This window comes from Myotis lucifugus, unplaced genomic scaffold, assembly GCF_000147115.1.
Source record: "Myotis lucifugus unplaced genomic scaffold, Myoluc2.0 scaffold_3276, whole genome shotgun sequence".
In the NCBI taxonomy this organism is placed as follows: domain Eukaryota; kingdom Metazoa; phylum Chordata; class Mammalia; order Chiroptera; family Vespertilionidae; genus Myotis; species Myotis lucifugus.
In genome coordinates this window covers 7,735-14,739 of record NW_005874324.1, presented here as the reverse complement: position 1 = coordinate 14,739, position 7,005 = coordinate 7,735, and the positions used below count along the sequence as shown (strand labels likewise).

Genomic DNA, 7,005 nt, shown 5'->3' with positions numbered 1-7,005 from the left:
TTGAGATCCATCTGTGTTGATACCCAGAGAACTACTTCAGCTACCTCACACTTTTAAAAATATTTCTGTATCGTAGAAAAATATACATAAAATGTCCCGCTTTAACCGGCTTGAAATCGGCGGCTCAGTGGCATTAAGCACATTCACGTGGCTGCGCTACCGTGGCCGCCATCTGTCTCCGGGACATTTGCATCACCTGAACCGACACTCACCAACTCCCGGGCTCCTGGCCCCCAGCCCCGCAGCCTCCACCGCCTTTCTGTCTGTGACGTCGCCTGTTTGATATTTCACACGAGGATCACACGATACATGCTGTGCTTTCGTGGCCGGCTTCTTTCGCTTTGCGCAATCTGTTCAAGGTTCATGCGTGCTGGGGCGTGCGATCCGTCCGGCGGGCCTCGGCCTGGGTCCCAGGACCCCGCAACGAAGCCAGGGGTCATCTCCGGGCCGGGGAGGGTCTGGCCTTCACTTTGTGAAATCTGCAACCTCTGGGGCGCCCAGGAAAGCGAAGGGCTAAGAAGCATGCGCCCGACTTCACGTGGGGACCCCCAGCTTCCTTCGCTCTCCGTCGACCTGTGCGTTCCGCGTTCTCCTTTGTGAGCTGCCTGAAACCTTCCCCCCAGTGTGCCCTGTCCTTGCCAGTGACCTGTCCTCTCCTGGGGTCGGGAACCCCAGACCACTGTCCCCTGCAGAGGCTGGTGGCCCAGTTCAGACACAGCAGGCGCCTGCTTGGAGGTGGCAGGCGAGGACACAGCTGGTCTGGGAACCGGAGAACCTGGCTTCTGGTAACTGACAAGAAAAGCAAATTGCTTTGCTCTGGGGCCTCCGTTTTCCCATCTGGAGAATGGGGCTAATTCCCGCCTCAGTTCCTTTGCTGCAGAAATAAGGCATTAATTCTATTTCTAGAAAAGCATAGCTCCTTGACAGGTGAGCTGGGGGGTGGGGGGCGGAGGATGGTCTGGGTGGTGGGCGGGTCCCTGAGGCACCACAGAGGGAAGGCAACGCAAACCCTTCCTCACCGTCTTGTCTTCCCGCCTCGCCTCTGGCTGGAAGGGTACTGGGTGGTTTTTCTGGTGTGAAATGCTTCCCTTTGTTCCAAGAAAGAAAGGCGGCCAAGGAGGTTTAGCTGCTCCTGTTCCCCGAGGGGCAGGTTCTGGGTTGCAGGCTGGGCTGGTCACAGCCCGGTAGCTGGGCTGCATTCCTGTCTATTTTAAGCGCGAGCGGCAACTAGGAGGCAGGCAACAGGGGCCGAGCAGTGGGTGAAGGACATCTGGCACAGGAGGCACGGGGCTGGCGGGGCTCAGTTCCGCGGACTGGCTCCCACGGGCGCCGAGCGCGGGAGAGGCGGTGGGGGGCTTCCCACCCACTGAGGCCCAGGGCTAAGGGCGAGGCGGGGCAGGGCACACGAATCGCGGAATCTCCCATCCACTTAGTCACTCGGCAAATATTTGGCCTCTTCAGACCTGTAGGTTGACATCTTTTCATCAGCCTGGATCATTCCCAGGCAACTATCTCTTCGCACGATTCCCCCGCCCTATTCTCTCGGCCGTTTCTGTCCGAAATTCCAAACAAAGGTGAGGGAACGTCTGCTGGAGCCTTCGCGTTCTCCGTTTGGCTCCGGCTGTTCCCACCTCGCGCAGAACCTCCTCGAAGAGCTCTCGGCCGCTTCGTTCTCTCCAATCCGCGGTGTGGCTTTCCGGGGCCTCTCTCCCTTGTAAGCATTTTCAAGCTTGATGACGACTTTTTAATTTTTTCCTAAATCCTCGCCCGAGGCTATTCTTGCCCTTTTTTTTAAAAAAAAAATTATGTACTTTTTTGTCTTAAACAACAAGACAATTGCTTCTCACAGTCCTGGGGGCTGGAAGCCCAGGATCGAGGTGCCGGCAGCTGCAGTGACTGTGCGAGCCCCTTCCAGCTACAGCCAGCGCCCTCTCACCGCGTCCTCACCAGCCCGGCCTTGGTGACAGGCTTTCCACGGGTTTTTTTCAGAGGGAGTGGAAGGGAGGGAGGGACCTGGGGCCGAGGATCGAACCTGCTACCCAGGTGCGTGCCCTCGACCAGCCGTCGAACCTGAGACCCTTCGGTGCGTGGGCCACTGAGCCACACCGGCCAGGGCCAGGCGGTCAGCTTCATCCCGGGGGCAGGAGGAGCTGCCCGGGTTTTGACCGGGAGGGGCTGGTCCACGGTGTTGGGTGCTGGGCCGTTCCCGCTCCCTCGGCGCGGACGGTGTGGAAGCGGGGGCAGGAGGGACCTCACGTGCAGGCACCTGGCAGACACGCCCCAGCGTGAGTGACAAATCGCGTTGGCAGCGTGTCCCTCGGCCGTGACGTGGTGAGAGTGGCATTCTGCCCAGCGCCTTCTTCCCCATGACCCACAGCCCCAGTCACGAGAAAAACATCAAATTCCAACCGAGGACAGGCCTCCTCTGGGCTAGTCACCACGACAAGGGGCGTCCGAGAACTGTCGCCGCCATGAGGGGACACGATGGCCACAGGTAGCGAGGTGTCCCAGACGGGCTCCCGGGACAGAAGAAAGACAGGGGGCCCCCAGAAATCCTGAATAATGTGTGGACTTCTGTTGATAACAATGTGTTGATACTGGGGCAAATGGATCATACAAATGAAAGATGTGAATACGGGGGGACTGGGGACAGGGTAGAGGAACTGCGTGCCACCTCCGCAGGTTTTCTGTAGACCTACAAGTGTCCTAAGCCCAGTTAAAAGAGAAAGGGTGAACCTCTGAACCAGGAGGTCAGGGTTCATGCCCGGGTTGTGGGCTCCGTCCCCAGTAGGGGGTGTGCGGGAGGCAGCCGATCAATTATGTTTCTCTCTCATCATTGATTTTCTATCTCTCTCTCTGAAATCAATAAAAATATTTTATATATATATATTTTTTAAAAAAATATATTTTATTGATTTTCCACAGAGAGGAAGGGAGAGGGATAGAGAGTTAGAAACATCGATGAGAGAGAAACATCCATCAGCTGCCTCCTGCACACTCCCTACTGGGTATATGCCCGCAACCAAGGTACATGCCCTTGACCGGAATCGAACCTGGGACCCTTGAGTCTGCAGGCTGACGCTCTATCCACTGAGCCAAACCGGTCAGGGCTTTAATATATATATTTTTAAAATAAAAGAACGCTCTCGCTGGCTGCTGTGGGGATGGACGATAGGGTGGGGCTAGCTGGGAGCTGGGAGATACGGGCGCAGCCTGCCGGGGAGACACGGTCTCAGTGGGGCGTTGGAGATGGAGAAAGAGGGTCCGACCCAGCAGGTCGAGCTGACCGCCCCGGGGTCTCACCAGGGGGGGCTGTGCAGGGGATGAGGAGAGGGAAGAGTCGGGCGTGAGCTCAGCTGTGCGGCCCTGAGCAGCGGCCGACGGGGTTGCGGTCTGAGCTGGACTTGGCCGCGAGAAGAACAGGTTTGGGAGGAGGATCTCGGAGGCTGCGTTTCTGCCTCGATGAGCCAGAGGTGACCTTCGGACACCAGAAGGGGCATTCCAGGGGGGCGGGGAGCTGTACGAATTCATCTGGCAGTTTGGGTTAGAGCACCTGCTATGAGCAAGGAGCACACCTACTATGTGGGAGCCTACGGGTGAAAAGGCACAGGTCCTGTCTTTCAGAAGCTTCTAGTATGTTCAAAGAGCAAGCCACCTGCCAGAGAAGCGGTGATAGGTGAAATAAACGAGGACGCGCCGCGGGGGGTCGCCGTGGTGGGAAGCGGAGTGTACATGTGTATTTACTTTCCTCACTGTTGCAGCAGCCAGATGCCTTATCTGTGTTCCTTGTAACCAGTTCGTTACCAAAGAAACGTTTGCACTATGTAACGATGCCTTTCAGTTCGAATAAACGGCCGTTTTAAAAAAAAGAAAGAAATAAACGAGGATGGAAGAGACCAGCTGGGCAGTGAGAAATCAGGGGAGACTGCCTGGAGGCGGCGGCACAAACGATGCCCCCAAATCAGCCACCTTCCTGTTCTGGAAAAGCCCATCCTTCACCCACGCTACCACTTATCAACCCTAGCTTCCAGCCAGGCTCCCATTTGGAAAATTAGGCCGATGTCCAGAAAAGCTAGATAATCGAGGGTCAGAGGTCGGAAACGCCTGGCAGCGGACCAGGCCTTGGTTATGTAACTGCCATGAGTCAGTTCTGGGGCCCTGGAGTCCCTGGTTGCCCCTGTGCGGGCAGCTTGGGCTCCGGGGCCAGGAGAGGTGAAGGGCCTCCATTGCTTATCTGTCTGGGGCTTGTGTTGCTGCTCCAAGGCGCCTACCGCCCGGCCGCTTTTGGCTGCATGCAGAGCAGAAAATTCCTTGAAGTGTTTCTCAACTCCCAGGGCCCTTCAGCTATAAATAACAGCCGGATGTCCTGAGTAAGGGCTGCGGAAGGCCCGATGATGAAATAACGCCACCCCCTCTCCCAGGCTCTTACCCACACACAGGCCCCCAGAGTGCGGTGCCTGCCTCGCTGGGCCCTGACCAGTCCAGGGAGTTCTCCACGCACAGCCAGGGGACCGGTCACGTCTCACCCGGATCAGAATCTTCCAATGAACCCTGGCCGGTTTAGCTCAGTGGACAGAGCATCGGCCTTCAGACTGAAGGGTCCTGAGTTCGATTCCAGTCAAGGGCACATACCCGGGTTGCCAGCTTAATCCCCAGCGGGGCGTGCAGGAGGCAGCCAACCAATGATTCTCTCTCATCATTGATGTTTCTCTCTCTCTCCCTCTCCCTTCCTCTCTGAAATCAATAAAAAGATGTTAAAACAACAACAACCCTCCAGCGCTCCCCAGTCCTCGCGGAAGGAGTGACACCGTCCTAGATGCCACAGATCGGTCCCTGTCAGCCTTCTGCCCGGGTGTGGTCTTCACACTCGCCACTCCTCTGCCTGGATCAATCCCCCCACCCTGCACCTCTTACCTTTTTTAAAAAAAAAAATGAGCCCTAACCGGTGTGGCTCAGTGGATAGAGCGTCAGCCTGCGGACTGAAGGGTCGCAGGTTCGATTCCGGTCAAGGGCATGTACCTTGGATGCAGGCACATCCCCAGTAGGGGGTGTGCAGGAGGCAGCTGATTGATGTTTATCTCTCATCAATGTTTCTAACTCTCTATCCCTCTCCCTTCCTCTGTAAAAAATCAATAAAATATATTAAAAAATAAAATAAAATAAAATAATGAGGTGAGCCGGGCCATTGTGAGCAGCAACCATGTACCAAAAGGTCGCTGGTTTGATTCCGGGTTTGGGCTCCATCCCCAGTAGGGGGCGTGCAGGAGGCAGCGATCGATGTTTCTATCCCCCTTCTCCCTCTCCCTCTCTCTCTAAAAAGCAATAAAAACATTTTTAAAAACGAGGTGAAACTCACATAACATGCAGCTAAGCGCTTCCCAGTGGACACATTGTTGGTCTTAGCGCATCCACGATGTTACACACCCACCGGCCTCTCGAGGTTCAAAACGTTCTCGTCCCCCGTGAAACGCCTTGCACCATTAGAGCAGGCCCTTCCCAGCACCCTCCCCACGCCGTGCAAGCCCTGAGCTGCTGTCTGTCTGTCTGTCTGTCTGTAGGTGGGTGGGGGGGGCCTAGTCTGGACACATCCCGTGAAAGCAACCCTACAACCCGGAGCCTTTGGTGCCTGGCGTCTTTCAGGGCCGCGTGTTTCCGAGGTTCACCCAGGTTGTAGCACTTGCCGAGCTTTTTCCTTCTTACGGGGGAAGCACAGGCGTCGCGGCCGCAGTCTGTGTGTCCACTAGTTGAGGGCACCTGGGGGGGTTCCACCCTTAGGCCGTGTGAACGGAGTTGTATGAACATCAGGGTACAGGTTTCCGCGTGGTCCTGCTTTCATTCTTGGGGGTCTACCCCTAGCCGTGGGCGTGCTGGGTCCTACGGCGACTCCAAGTTCGACTTTCGGAGGAAGCACCACCCTTGTCTGGCTCATCCTTCTCCCCCCCTCTCCCCCCCTCCCCCCCGCCTCACCCCACTCCCACCCGCCTCTCAGGGCCGGCCCCTCCTCCCCACTCAGCCCTCGGCTGGGAGGTCACCCCTCAGACCACTGGGCTCAAACACCACCTCTCCCAAGTCACTCTCTTGTCTTCTTCACCATTTGGGGTTCATGATCCGTTAGAACATCAGTGACCCGGACCCCTTAGTTCCCGTGGCGACCACAGCCCAGCACAGTGCCTGGCACTCGATGTGATCGCTGCTGAGCGGCTGATCTCAGGTGAGGAGCTGCAAGGATGTGGCATCTTAGGTGCCGCGGGCCCGCCCTGGGGTGACTCAGAGCAGGAGGGGGAGGAAGCCGTGCTGAGGCTGTTTCTCCAGCTGCCTCAGTGACTCAGCTTCTCGATCTGCCCCAGTGACTCAGCAATCCCCAACGCCTTGGGCTGGAACAAGGAACCCTGAGCAACTCACTACCAAGGAGAGAAAAAAACACCCACGGAGGAGGAAAAGCATGCGGGTGGGGAGCGGATGCGCACGGCAGCCGGCTAGTCAGCCCGAGGCACTGGTGAGGGCTCGAGTGTGGGGCTCGGGTGGTCAGGCTGCCGGGGTTCCAGTCCCAGCGTTGCACTGAGCTGTATGGCTCTTCACCAGCTACTCAAGCTCGTCTTTTAGAAAAATAGGGTTAATCGTAGTAGCTGCCTCTTTCGTTTGTGAGGATTAAAAGAGTTAATATATATGCTGAGTGCTCACTGGCGCTTGGGGCATTGAAAATGCTTTTTTTTTTACCAGAATAATCATCAGCAGCAGCAGCATCTGCCCATCTCAGTGCTCATCTCTGCGGGCTGGGCATTCAGACAAAAGGAGAGAATAAATGTGTTTTTAAATTTTTAAAAAATTGATTTGAGAGAGAGAGAGAGGAAGGAAGAGAGAGAAAGGACGGGGAGAGGGGGGGAGAGAGACATGGATTTGTTGTCCCACTTATTGATGAATTCATTGGTTGATTCTTGCACGTGCTCTGCTGGGGGGTTGAGCTCGCAGCCTTAGTGTATTGGGAGGATGCTCTAACCAACCGAG

At 56.2% G+C, this 7,005-nt stretch overlaps 2 long non-coding RNA genes across 2 annotated transcripts; one reads left to right on the top strand and one right to left on the bottom strand.

Annotated features, from left to right (window-relative positions):
* Positions 1–313: 313 nt before the first annotated feature.
* Positions 314–1,484, bottom strand: LOC111824629. Its single transcript, XR_002827735.1, has 2 exons — positions 1,020–1,484; positions 314–488 (listed from the first exon to the last, which is right to left on the bottom strand). It is a non-coding gene; the product is annotated as an uncharacterized LOC111824629 (long non-coding RNA).
* A 94-nt stretch (positions 1,485–1,578) lies between these two features.
* On the top strand, positions 1,579–4,920 carry LOC111824630. The gene is made up of 2 exons (XR_002827736.1): positions 1,579–1,714; positions 4,752–4,920. It is a non-coding gene; the product is annotated as an uncharacterized LOC111824630 (long non-coding RNA).
* Positions 4,921–7,005: the final 2,085 nt, after the last annotated feature.